Here is a 13,773-nt window from a genome sequence, read left to right as displayed (position 1 = left end):
CGTCAGACAGAAGCAAGCAGCTGGGGTGGCCCCGGCAGCAGGCAGGAGCTTTCCACGGGGGCTGCCTGTTTGCTGTTTGATCCTCCGTCCACAGTATTCATCCTGCACCTCCTTGCGATTCCCAGGGACAGCTCTGTGCATGAGTCTTCCAGTTGTTCCTGCAGGATAGGAAGACCAGACAATCGCACGGTGCTCACGATAATGAGAGGCGGAGGAACAGGCAGCTGTGGGCAAAATAGGGGAGCGGGTGGTGCATGCTGGCTTCAGGGCAGAAGAGCTTCCCAGGGAGGTGACATCTAAACTCAGACCCACAAAATGAGGCTTCCATCGCTAAGGACACAGGGCACACGCAAAGCCTCAAAAGCAAGAGAAACCAGCGCACCAGCCAAGACGTGTGATGCAGCTTGACTGAGCCCCGGATGCAGGGAAGAGGTGGCAGGGGCATGAAGGGGGTCATGCGGTGGTGTCCCACAGAGGACGCTGGCTGCCTGGAGACACCAGGTGGCCCTACCTAGTCACCTTCCTCTCCCGTTCTCCACCTACTTTCAGAGGTAAGGCATCCTGGATGCGACGTTTCTCATGCCACGGTGGGGAGGGGGGTTGCGTGTGAGCACACGCGTGTGCACACGGGGGTCTAGGTGTGAGCACACTTGTTTCATTTTTTCCTACTTCATACAACAGTGGCACAATGCAAAATTTCTCCAGCAACTTGCGCATATATTATATTTTATTACCTTTTTTCAGAGGAAGACTGCATCTGCTAACATGTGAACAATAAAAGTCTCATTTGGAGAGCACCTAAATTAGAGCAAGGTTTACCTGCCCTTTTTCCTTATGTTATATGTTGACTTTTAACTTTCTCTTCCCATTGAATTAATAAGCTGGTGGTAACAAATTAAAAACATGTACTACACTGTGCTTCATGACTTTATTTCCAATCATTTTACTATATTAATATTTGGTTTTGCAGTATCTTGTAAGCATAGACTGCTTTAAATTGCCGACTTGACTTCCGTATCATTAGCACTGGTTTCTCTTCTTTCTCACCTTATGCAATGGACCAAACATAGTTTAGTTTTCCCATTCTGTTTCGTTTTAGTATTTCTCTCAAACACAGCAAATAGATGAATGAAAAAAATCCAACCTGAGACTATACTTTTAAAATGAAAATTTCAAGTGTTTACATTTTTGTAGTAATATTTTTTCTCACTATGAAATCTGTAATCGTATTTTAAACTATGTTATGACTATTTGTCTTCTGATCAATAAGTTATTTTGTTCATTTATGCAATGTTTATTGAGCACCTACTATAGAAAGGACTGTTTGCTTTAAAATGCTCCTAATACATGAAAAATAAGCTATTTATAATTGTACTAGTAATTCTCTCATGATAATTCATATTCTTCTCACAATTTATATTTGCATGATCATACCAGATTAAAATGATTTTTATTTTGGTATAAAATTTATCATCTTAACCATTTTCAAGTGTAGAGTATAGTAGTGTTAATTGCTAAGTGAAACTGTTTCTTCTGGGGGTTTATTTTGTTCTTTGATTGGATCATGTTTCCTTTTCTCCTCTGTATCTTCTTATTTTTTGGCTGGGGACTTATGCATTTGGAAAAAAGAAATCCTTCTCCCAGTCTCTTTTTTTTTTTATTGTAAACAAATGTGATACATGTTGTTTCTCTGTTTGTACATGGAGTAAAGGCATACCATTTGTGTAATCATAAATTTACATAGGGTAATGATGTTTGATTCATTGTTATTTTTTCCCTTCCCCCCAACCCCTCCCACCCCTCTTTTCCCTCTATACAGTCCTTCCTCCCTCCATTCTTGCCCCCCTCCCTAACCCTAACCGTAAACCTAACCCTAACCCTAACACTAACCCCTCCCACCCCCCATTATGTGTCATCATTCGTTTATCCAGCGAGATCATTCGTCCTTTGGTGTTTTGAGATTGGCTTATCTCACTTAGCATGATATTCTCCAATTTCATCCATTTGCCTGCAAATGCCATAATTTTTATTGATCTTTATAGCTGAGTAATATTCCATTGTATATATACGCCACAGTTTCTTTATCCATTCATCAATTGAAGGCCATCTAGATTGGTTCCATAGTCTGGCTATTGTGAATTGAGCTGCTATGAACATTGATGTGGCTGTATCTCTGTAGTGTGCTGATTTTAAGTCCTTTGGGTATAGGCCGAGGAGTGGGATAGCTGGGTCAAATGGTGGTTCCATTCCAAGCTTTCTGAGGAATCTCCATACTGCTTTCCAGAGTGGCTACACTAATTTGCAGCCCCACCAGCAATGTATGAGTGTACCTTTTTCCCCACATCCTCGCCAACACCTATTGTTGCTTGTGTTCTTGATAATCGCCATTCTAATTGGGGTGAGATGAAGTCTTAGTGTAGTTTTGATTTGCATTTCTCTTAATACTAAAGATGTTGAACATTTTTTCATTTATCTGTTGATTGCTTGTACATCTTCTTCTGTGAAGTGTCTGTTCATTTTCTTAGTCCATTTGTTGATTGGATTATTTGTCTTCTTGGTGTAGAGTTTTTTGAGTTCTTCATAGATTCTGGAAATTAGCACTCTATCTGAAGTATGCATGGCAAAGATTTTCTCCCACTCTGTAGGCTCTCTCTTCACATTGCTGATAGTTTCCTTTGCTGAGAGAAAGCTTTTTAGTTTGAATCTATCCCAGTTGTTGATTCTTGTTTTTATTTCTTGTGCTATGGGAGTCCTGTTAAGGAAGTCTGATCCTAAGCCAACAAGGTGAAGATGTGGACCTACTTTTTCTTCTATAAGATGAAGGGTCTCTGGTCTGATTCCGAGGTCCTTGATCCATTTTGAGTTGAGTTTTGTGCAGGGTGAGAGATAGGGGTTTAATTTTATTCTGTTGCATATGGATTTCCAGTTTTCCCAGCACCATTTGTTGAAGAGGCTATCTTTTCTCCATTGCATATTTTTGGCCCCTTTGTCTAATATCAGAAAATTGTATTTATTTGGGTTTGTGTCCATGTCCTCTGTTCTGTACCATTGATCTACCTGTCTATTTTGGTACCAATACCATGCTGTTTTTGTTACTATTGCTTTGTAGTAGAGTTGAAGATCTGGTATTGTGATACCCCTTGCTTCACTCTTTCTGCTAAGGATTGCTTTCGCTATTCTGGGTTTCTTATTCTTCCAGATGAATTTCATGATTGCTTGCTCTATTTCTGTAAGGTACATCATTGGGATTTTAATTGGAATTGCATTGAATCTGTATAGCACTTTTGGTAGTATGGCCATTTTGACAATATTAATTCTGCCTATCCAAGAACATGGAAGATCTTTCCATCTTCTAAGATTTTCTTTAATTTCTTTCTTTAGTGTTCTGTAGTTCTCATTGTAGAGGTCTTTCACCTCTTTTGTGAGATTAATTCCCAAGTATTTTATTTTTTTCGAGGCTATTGTGAATGGGGTAGTTTTCCTAACTTCTCTTTCTGAAGATTCATACCTATTTATAAAAATGCATTGGATTTTTGAGCATTGATCTTGTAACCTGCTACTTTACTGAATTCACTTATGAGTTCTAAAAGTTTTCTGGTGGAATTTCCGGGTTCCTCTAAATATATAATCATGTCATCGGTGAACAGGTATAGTTTAAATTCTTCTTTTCCTACTCGTATCCCTTTAATTTCTTTGGTTTGTCTACTTGCTCTGGCTAGAGTTTCAAGGACGATGTTGAATAGAAGTGGTGGAAGAGGGCACCCCTGCCTTGTTCCAGTTTTTAGGGGGAATGCTTTCAGTTTTTCACCATTTAGAATGATATTGGCCCTGGTCTTAGCATAGATGGCCTTTACAATGTTAAGGAATGTTCCCACTATCCCTATTTTTTCTAGTGTTTTGAGCATGAAGGGATGCTATATTTTATCGAATGCTTTTTCTGCATCTATCGAAATAATCATGTGATTCTTAACTGTAAGTCTGTTGATATGGTGAATGACATTTATTGATTTCCTGATGTTGAACCAACCTTGCATCCCTGGGATGAAACCCACTTGATCATGGTGCACTATCTTTTTAATATATTTTTGTATGCAATTTGCTAAAATATTGTTGAGAATTTTTGCGTCGATGTTCATTAAGGATATTGGTCTGAAATTTTCTTTCCTCGATGTGTCTCTGTCTGGTTTAGGTATCAGGGTGATATTGGCTTCATAGAATGAGTTTGGGAGGGTTCCCTCCTCTTCTATTTCATAGAATACTTTGAGGAGTATTGGAATGAGCTCTTCTTTAAAGGTTTTATAGAACTTGGCTGAGAACCCATCTGGTCCCGGACTTTTCTTTGTTGGTAGGCTTTTGATGACCTCTTCTATTTCATTGCTTGAAATTGATTTATTTAAGTTGTGTATGTCCTCCTCGTTCAGTTTAGGTAATTCATATGTCTCTAGAAACTTGTTGATATCTTTGAGGTTTTCTGTTTTGTTGGAGTATAGATTTTCAAAATAGCTTCTAATTATGTTTTGTATTTTACTCGTGTCTGTAGTGATATATCCTTGTTCATTCTGAATTTTAGTAATTTGAGTTTTCTTTCTCTTTGTTAGTGTAGCTAAGGGTTTATCAATTTTGTTTATTTTTGCAAAGAACCAACTCTTCATTTTGTTAATTTTTTCGATTGTTTCTTTTGTTTCAATTTTGTTGATTTCAGCTCTGATTTTAACTATTTCCTGTCTTCTACTACTTTTGGTGTTGGTCTGCTCTTCTTTTTCTAGGGCTCTGAGCTGTAGTGTTAAGTCGTTTATTTGTTGATTTTTACTTCTTTTGTTGAATGCGCTCCGTGAAATAAAGCTTCCTCTAAGTACTGCTTTCATAGTGTCCCAGAGATTTTGATATGATGTGTCTTTGTTCTCGTTTACTTCTAAGAATTTTTTTATTTCCCTCCTGATGTCTTCTGTTATCCATTCATCATATAATAGCGTATTATTTAATCTCCAGGTATTGGAGACGTTTCTGTTTTTTATTCTGTCATTTATTTCTAATTTCAATCCATTATGATCTGATAGAGTACAAGGTAGTATCTCTATCTTCTTGTATTTGCTAACAGTAGCTTTGTGACATAAAGTATGGTCTATTTTAGAGAAGGATCCATGTGCTGCTGAGAAGAAAGTGTATTCGTTCTTTGTTGGATGGTATATTCTATATATGTCCGTTAAGTCTGAATTGTTGATTGTGTTATAGAGATCTATGGTTTCTTTATTCAATTTTTGTTTGGAAGATCTATCCAGTGGTGAGAGAGGTGTGTTAAAATTGCCTAGTATTATTGTGTTGTGGTCTATTTGATTTCTGAAATTGAGAAGGATTTGTTTGACATACGTGGATGAGCCAATGTTCGGGGCATAGATATTTATGATTGTTATATCTTGCTGATTTATGCTTCCCTTAAGCAGTATGTGAAGTCCTTCTTTATCCCTTCTGACTAGTTTTGGCTTGAAGTCCACATTATCTGAAATGAGGATGGATACTCCAGCTTTTTTGCTGTGTCCATGTGCATGGTTTGTTTTTTCCCATCCTTTCACCTTTAGTTGTGGGTATCTCTTTCTATGAGATGAGTCTCTTGCAGGCAGCATATTGTTGGATTTTTCTTTTTAATCTAATCTGCCAGTCTGTGTCTTTTCTCCCAGTCTTTATAGACTGGCTTCATACAGGGAAGTCTTTCAGCAATCAGGCTGAAACCTTTTTTGGGGATGAGTCCTCCCTGGCTTTATGCATGTGTTAACCCAATTAGAATGACCAGGAGCTCATGCTGTCTTACTCCCTATGGTGTCTATCTGTAGAACTGGCAGGTTCTCCGGTGCTGCAAGTAGTCTGCCCTAGAGCTCTCCTTTGTTCTCAGAAGCCCCATCCGCAGTCTGAGACAGACAGGACAGAGCCCCGTGCTTCAGGCAGCCACCTCAAAGAATGGAGATTTGTATTCAGGTGCTATCTTTCCGTTCCCTTCCGAGAGAGGCTGAGTTGGGAGTTTCCTCCTAATCATGCTGAGCTGTCAGTTTGAGGGAGGGAACTTCGTGGATGAAATTAAACTCTTCCCATACCCTCCCCATTCAGTTGATCTCAGATTTGCATTTACCTGGGGAATTGCAACTCCTTGCCTGTTTTTGATGTTGTAAAGACTCTTTGGATTATTACTGTTAGGATGGTCTGGCCTCCTCTTTGGACACCTTGTTCTCAAACCAATACTTTAAAGAATTTTTTTATTTTATTTTACTTTTTCTCCTTTGATTTGCATTACCCCAACCTTCCCTACTTGGGGAATTCGTTTCACTTTGTTATTCTTACCCTCAGCATCTTGAATTACCCATCACACAGGACTAGATACAAAGGCATTTGTATAGGGAAACCTCACTATTCTCTAAGCTTTAGCTCCTAACTTCAAAATAAAAAAATATAATAAATTGGAGGGGAAGGGAACATTCTGTTGGCTTTAGCCTGGTTTCCAAAGGTCTTTGGGTTATGGAATATAAGTCTGGGCTAACATGGCTTGTTCAAGTAGAAATAAAGATGTGCTTCATAGCGTCTGGGGCTTAGTAGCTCAGTGGTAGAGCGCTTGCCTAGTATGTGCGAGGCACTGAGTTCGATTCTCAGCATCGCATAAAATAAATAAATAAATAAAAAGATGTGCTTCATAATAATGGATTCCCACCTTTTCCCTATGAAGGCTCTGAGAATAAAACCTGGGGGCCCCTTTGAGCGAAAAGAAAGAAAAATGAGGCAATTTGAAAATTGAAGACCATCCTGGCTGCAGGCAGGAGGACAGAGGCTCTTGTGAGGACAAGCCGTGGAGGATGGCCAGGGGATTTTTCAGAACAATGATGTGCAGAACTGAATTTTGAGTTGTTTTCCAGCTTGACACAATTAACTGTCTCCGCTGTTAAAGCTGCAGAATGGTTTTGTCACTGATGATAGGGTTCATCTGTTCATTCGCTGAACCTCAAGGTCCTGGGAATTCCACGTTGTATGGAACACACAATCTCAGAGCTCCTACATTTACCTCCTCGCACGGTGGGTGTTTGTGTTTGCCTGGGAAATGACTGGGGTGGGGCATGTTCACGTTCTCTGGTCCTGAGGTGGTCAGCAGCCAAGAGAAACAAGAGCAGGAAGACCCTGGACATCCTTTGGATTTGTAGAACGGTCCTCTGGTGACTGTACTTTGAGGGAAAACGGACTGAAGGATTTGGAAATACTCATGCTACGTCCATAACAGTCCATATTTTATTACTGCTCCCTGGCCTCGTCATCCATTTAAAACTACCTCAGTGACCTTCTCTGTCATTGTTTTTTTAATCAAGGTAAAATATTTGTACCTCATGTTGGGCCCTGGTGCCATGGTTCGACAGCATATACACAGTGGGTGAAGATGAAATTGGAATGACCAGCACTTCCATCTCCTCAAGTAGTAATCATGTCCATGTACCAAGAACTTGCTATTCTTCAAAAGTGGCTCTCACGGGGCACCACATTTAGATTTTTTATTATTATTATTATTTACAAAGGCACATTGAACAACATACAACCCGGGACCCTGAGCCTACCTGGGCTTTGCAAGCGCCCTAAGACTAGCTGGGTAAGTACTGAGGGTGCAGAAAGAAATCCCAAGCTAACTTAGTTCCAACTCCTCTGAAAGTAAATGGTTGTTCTGCTCAAAGCTCCCTGGATTATCTCTTTATCCTTTAAATTTAAAATCTTCACAAGGGATTTGTCTTGTTTATTGGAACTTATTTTGTCTTATTGATTTCTGATCTTTGGGTCTTTTATAAGTTCTGGATTTTTTTCTCTTTTGTATTAGTTTTGAAGATAAAATCTTGAACGAGTTGTTTTGTCTATTCATTTATTTTAGAGTAGTGGTTACTTCTTGAGGAAGGGAAGAAACTTGTTTTATTGACAGATTGAACATTTTTTATTCTAACATCCCTCCCCAATATCTTTCTTTTCAAAGTAAAAAATAAAAGTACCGAATTCTGACAATATGTCCATTTTTCTTTCTGTAGATTCCTTCCCATTATTTTGCAAGCTGTTTTCTGTATTCTGGGGACAGTCTCAGATATAGATTTGAGCATCTGTATTGAAGCTTACTCTGCAAACTGTTTATTTGTTTTTATGTGCTTTATTTCTTGATATTTCAAAACTCCGTCTCTTTATTTAAGGGACAATGCATCCTCTCTTTTTCCCCAGTGGAATTTTTTTTTCAAATTTAGCTGTTTTGTGAATGGGGCTTCCTCTGGGGGAGGGGGACATCCCCCCAATGGTACTCCTTTTCATGCACGTGCAGATTTTTCTAACTGATCCCAGTTTGTGTATCCTCTGCCACTTCCTGTTGTTGACCCAAAGGACCCAACTGAAAAATGTCATGAATATTCAACTTTGTTTAATCTGTTTGCCTATTAAAATAAAGCAGGTGGTAGTCACATGCCATGAACAGGCATTGCAGGCGTACTGGCACGGAATTCTCATTAGCAAAACATAAAATTAAGCCTTAGTTCAGTCACTACAGAGAGAACTGGAAGAACCTCTTCCCTTTCCCAGGCCGCCATGTCCTGGGCCTTGCTCCTAATGTCACACAGTTTGCTACAGTGGAATTCTTTCATTTTGGCATAAAAAGCATATTAGCAGACTTTCTTGTGTTATGGAGGGGGGTGCTCCGTGCCTGAATCTAACCCAGTGCAGTTTGAATGTTATGCTGTGGACTCTCAAAAATCCATGATTCCATGCTCGGAGCTCATGATTTCAGAAAGAGGTGAATGGTAATCTGACCAAGGATGAAGCACTGTTGCCTGCCCCTTCTATCAGTGCATTTCCCTGTCTTCTTGTCATCATCTTCCTTTCTCTCCCACTGTATTAGTTTCCTGCAGCTGCGATAACAAATTGCAAACATGGTGGCTTAAATCAACAGAAATGTACTCTCACAATTCTAAAGGCTGAATGTCCAAAATCATCATCCCTGGACCAAGCTCATGGTGTCAAGCTCTGGAAGGGAGCCACTTCTTGCCCCTACCAGCTCTAGGGGCCGCCTCACTGTGATCCCATTGTCCCAGTCTTAAAGGCCAACGTCACTCAACTCATCTTCACATTATCTTCCTCCCAGGGGGTGTGTTGAATCTTTCCTGCTTCTCTTGTAAGGATGCCTGTGATGACATGTATGGCCCCAAGGTTGTCTCCCCATCTCAAAATTCTCAACTTCTTCCTATCTAGAACAAGGATCTTTTCCAAATCCCACAATACTTTCAGGTTCCAGGGATCAGGACCTGATATCCCACATCTGTGGGTATCCATTGTTCAGCTCACCATACCCACTAAAGATCATCCCACCAAGAACCACTAACTGCACTCTTTCTCTAAAGACCTCCCCCAGAAATATCTGTATCCACTATGGCTTCACCTTTGTTTACCAAATGATTCTTCATGAGTTGGGAGAACCTATGGTGAACTGAGGCTGGAAGACAGCAGGAAGCATAGGCGCAGGTTTCTGGCCCTGGAGTAGTTACACTAAAGAGAAATATCCACGTCTGAAGCCACAAGATGGACCGAGAATGCACCCTCCATAGACCATCCCACTAGAGCTTTGGCTGGAGAACAAGTCCCAGGGACGAACTTTGTTCCTTAGTTCTTGGCCTTATTTCTCTAGCAGGAGAAAATGCAATGCATCTTGACATTGACATTTCCTGCTCAGGTTGCCGATTGGTTTCAGAAATATTATTGGTCAAGAGCATGCCTCCAAACATAACCCGAAGTTTAGGTTCTGCAGAACAGGCAAGCGAATCCCGGGGTGGTCTTTAGGGTGGCTCTTGAGCTGAGACACGTACATGCTTTGTTTTCTTTTAATCATCAGAGCGACTTTATGATACTGGCACTGTAGTTATTCGCTTTTTTAAAACTGGAGGCACAGAGAGCTTAAGGTACTTTTCCAAAGCCTCAGAGCAAGGGATGAAATCAGAACTGAAATTCAAATTTAAGCAAACACCTTAAAACTAGATCCAGTTTCAGCCCCTTCTCCTGAGCAGGGGAAAATGTCAATATTTCATTTATAAAAGCTACTGATAAGAGACTTCCCAAAAGGGAAAGCCTGCACGGAGGAGCTGGGGGAAAAAAGCAGGGTCGACCCACCAGGGAGAGGAGGAACTTCCCGGGACTAGGAAGAGGACTGCTATTCCACTCGTTGGCCACTGGTGGACCTCAGAGATGAATGACCTTGAGATTCGTATCAAGGTCATGAGGGCTGAATTGCCGTACTTTCTGCACAGATTCCCTTTTAGACATGAATAGCGGTGGACATGAGCTCATGTAGGGGACTCGGCACTGCAGAAAAGAACGGAATAGCTGTATCAGGATGCCCAACACATTGTGGAAACCCTCATAGATGTTCTAGATTTGAAACCCTGCATTTTCCTGCTGCAGTCATGAATTTAGGTGTAGGGACTTCAGGACTGACTGAGACTGATTTTCTCCACACCCTCTGGGAAGAGAGTCTGGGGTAAGATTCACTTCGATCCGGGGGAGAATGAGGGATTTCTGTCACTCCTCCCGTTGAGATTTAGCGGTGGGACCATCACGCCCGCCCCTCCACCGCCCCGCTCTGACCTCTGGCTGCAGATGGTGCAGCTCAGGGACAGGCTGTGCTATGTGTGGCCGGGACTGTGGCCGTAGTGGTGAGCCCGACTCCTGGGAAGACTGGACTCTTGCAATCAGTGACATGCTTTTTAATCAATAAGCTGAGAAGAAAAGCAACGCTGGGGCATTTTCTGTCTTGGAAAGCAATAGCATTTAAGATTTCTTAAATCCCAACAATTACTATTTGTGGGCCAGCCTTCCTCACCTGCGCTGTTCTTTGGTTTCCGAGTCTCTGAAGGCCACTGTGAGTTGGACCTTTTCCTGAAAGCCAAGGGTCTCGCCTCTCCAGCAATTCAACTGCTTCTCAAATCCCTCGTCCTTCCAGGGCCCGTTACGTGTTTTGGACTTCACACTCTCAGTAGTGTCTCGAGTGCTGGGCCGATAAGATATGAAGATCTTTTTAACAATAAAAGACTAAAATGTCCTTTCGGCCATTACCACTGTGCTCAGGAAGCTTTGCCCCTCACCCACTCAGGAGACGCATCCTGTAAAAATCGCTGGGCCTGAAAGAAACATCTAAAAAACCCGATTACGCCCAAACAAAAGAAGTCATCATTTTTAAGGCTGCTAAAGTGTATTTGGCATTTCCAAATGAACCTCCTTTATCTCAATAAGCAACAATTACTCCAAGTTCTTATTTTAATCTGGAGCCACGGAAGGGTGGCCGCTAAGCCTGGAAGTAAGTTTGCAGAACCCGGAGCCTCTATGAACTGTTTCCTCCCTCGTTCCAATAGCCTATTTTCTGAGACAGAGACTGAGTGACAGTTTAAAAGAGTGGAGATTATAAACCCATTTGAGAGTGCTGCATTTTTTGAATTTGTCACAAATGGGAAGGGAAAACCAGGGTGACACAGGAGGACTCGAGTGCCAACATGTGTCTTTGTGTTTATTCATTATTCAAGGGTCAGACCCTCGACGAAGGCCAGGGAGAAATGACAAAAATAAATACATATCAGTGGAACGATCTGCAATTTAAAATAATGAAAAGCGAGATTCCTATTCATTTTTATGGCACAAAGCTGACATCATTTCACTCCAATTTTCCATAATGGAACCAGCTGGGCTCTGGGAGAGAAGTAGTAATAGGTTTTAATGGACAAAATCTGCCATTGAAACTGGCCATTTTCGAACACGATCTCAGAGCTTGGCACCTGGCCATCAGGGGGCACCCGGCTGCCCTGCAGTGCTACAGAACTCGTGAGACCAGAGGGCCGTGTGCACAGACGACCCCGAGACTCTGGGGACACGGAGAAGAGACTCTCCCCTCCCTCCAAGGGAGAGTCCCAATGCCCAGCTGGATGGATGCCTGGGGAAGACCCAAAGGCATGACGAAGCCCTTGACCAAGACACACAGAAGCCTTGGTAGCGAGGTCGCATTGGAACGCTGGGGACACTGCTGTCATCTAATGTCACACCCTGCATCAGCTTCAGTTCTAGCTGGTGAGAGTGGATAACTGGGTGTCACCTGGTCTGGACCAACAGTGGGGACGGGGACGGCACCCCTCTCCCCTCTCCTTCGGTTGACCCCCTCCTCCTGTCCTGTCGGCTCTCAATCTGCTGCTCACATAGGAAAACAGCACTCAAGGATCGGGGCGGGCCCAGTGCCGTGGAGCTAAGAACGGGTGTTCCTTCCCCTGCCTGGTGGCAGGACGCCCTCCTCTGCCTGTTCCCTGTGCCTGGCAGCTGATCTTCTCTGGGAGGAGCCTGGTCTGGCCCTCGGCCTCGGCTCTGAGCCAGCCTTGGGAGGCAGGGCACCCATATCCGCAGGGTCACCGCCCAGGCGATCCCGGAGGACAAGCGTGAGGCTTATTTTTTTAAGTTGCAGCAGATTTCCAGCTAAGCCATCTCCAAGGCTCATTCGGTGAAAAGATGCGGGTTCTACAAGTGAAGGCTGCTTTCCAGCACCGCATTCGCGTTTTGCTGACGCATGTTCTACAACTTCCGTCCTGCCTGTCTCACGGCAGTGGGCCCGAAGCAGAGGGGCACGATTTCAAAGGAGATTTAGATCATTTGCAGGAAAGGCAAGACTCACAGGCAGCAGGTGGGGGTCTCAGTGTGGTCACATCCTCCCCGCCCGTGTCTTTGCTGGCTTCGGGTGGCCCTCCGAGCCCTGTCGTTTCTGTGAGTCGCCTCCCCCAAACAACTCTAGAGGGCCGTGCTGCCCTCTACCAGGGGAACATGGAGAACAAACGGGACGAGGAAGCAGACGTGACCCTGGGGAACAATAAGCCTGAAACTGAAGTCTGACGCCAGGTGCAGCCTCGGACCAGCTGGGCCCAGAAGCATGGCGTTTCTTTCCTCCTTTGCTTGTGAAGCTGCAAACCCCACAGCGTCCTTGTCTGACGCTCGGCGCTTCCCAAAGTCTCCAGCCTCCCACGTCCCCTCCTGCCAGTGTCCATCATCCACCCTGTGGTCCAACCACGTCAGCTGTGGTCCAGCTGCATCCAGCTGCGGTCCCTGATCTCCAGGTCTCCCCAGAGATACCAACCCCTGCAGGCTCCCGTGTCTCCTACACGGTGCCGTTCAGCTTCCCCAGGCAAAGCTGCTCACCCTGTTCTCGCTGCCACCCACACCTATGTACGAGGGTCTCAGTGGCCCCCTCCACTGGGCAGAGTGCAGTCAGACCTGGAAAAGGAGCTGGAAAAGCATCTGTTACAGGGATGCGCGAAGAGCGGGTGGAAAGCAACACACCCTTATGAGGCCCAAACAAACAGCACCTTCCAGTCCCTCCAGGGGGTTCGCAGAACCCAAGAGTCGGGAAATCGGTTCCCCACTTCGTGAGGATGCTCTACCTGGGTCTGATCTCTTTCCACTATAGTCAACAATATTCCTCCAACTAAAGGAAGAGAACAGTGCAGATCAATTATCCAGAGGCCATTTATCTTTGAGGTGCCTAATAATGTGTTTTAAAGTCATTTTTCTTTCCAATGGACAAATAGTCAAGAAGGGGACCTTACTGGGAGATGAGATTTCTCCTTGCTTTGCTGTCAATTTGCTTTTTGCCTGTGGTCAGTTCCTTCGTCCTCTTTTGAATAGGCTTATTTTAGATCCTAAAATGATCTCTGACTCAAGGAAAGCTTTAGTACGTTCTCTTTGGATCCGGGTCATGAGAGCTCC

The sequence above is a fragment of the Sciurus vulgaris genome, assembly GCF_902686455.1.
Source record: "Sciurus vulgaris genome assembly, chromosome: 18".
In the NCBI taxonomy this organism is placed as follows: Eukaryota; Metazoa; Chordata; class Mammalia; order Rodentia; family Sciuridae; genus Sciurus; species Sciurus vulgaris.
The sequence above is the reverse complement of the archived record's forward strand: the minus strand, read 5'-3'. Positions refer to the sequence as shown.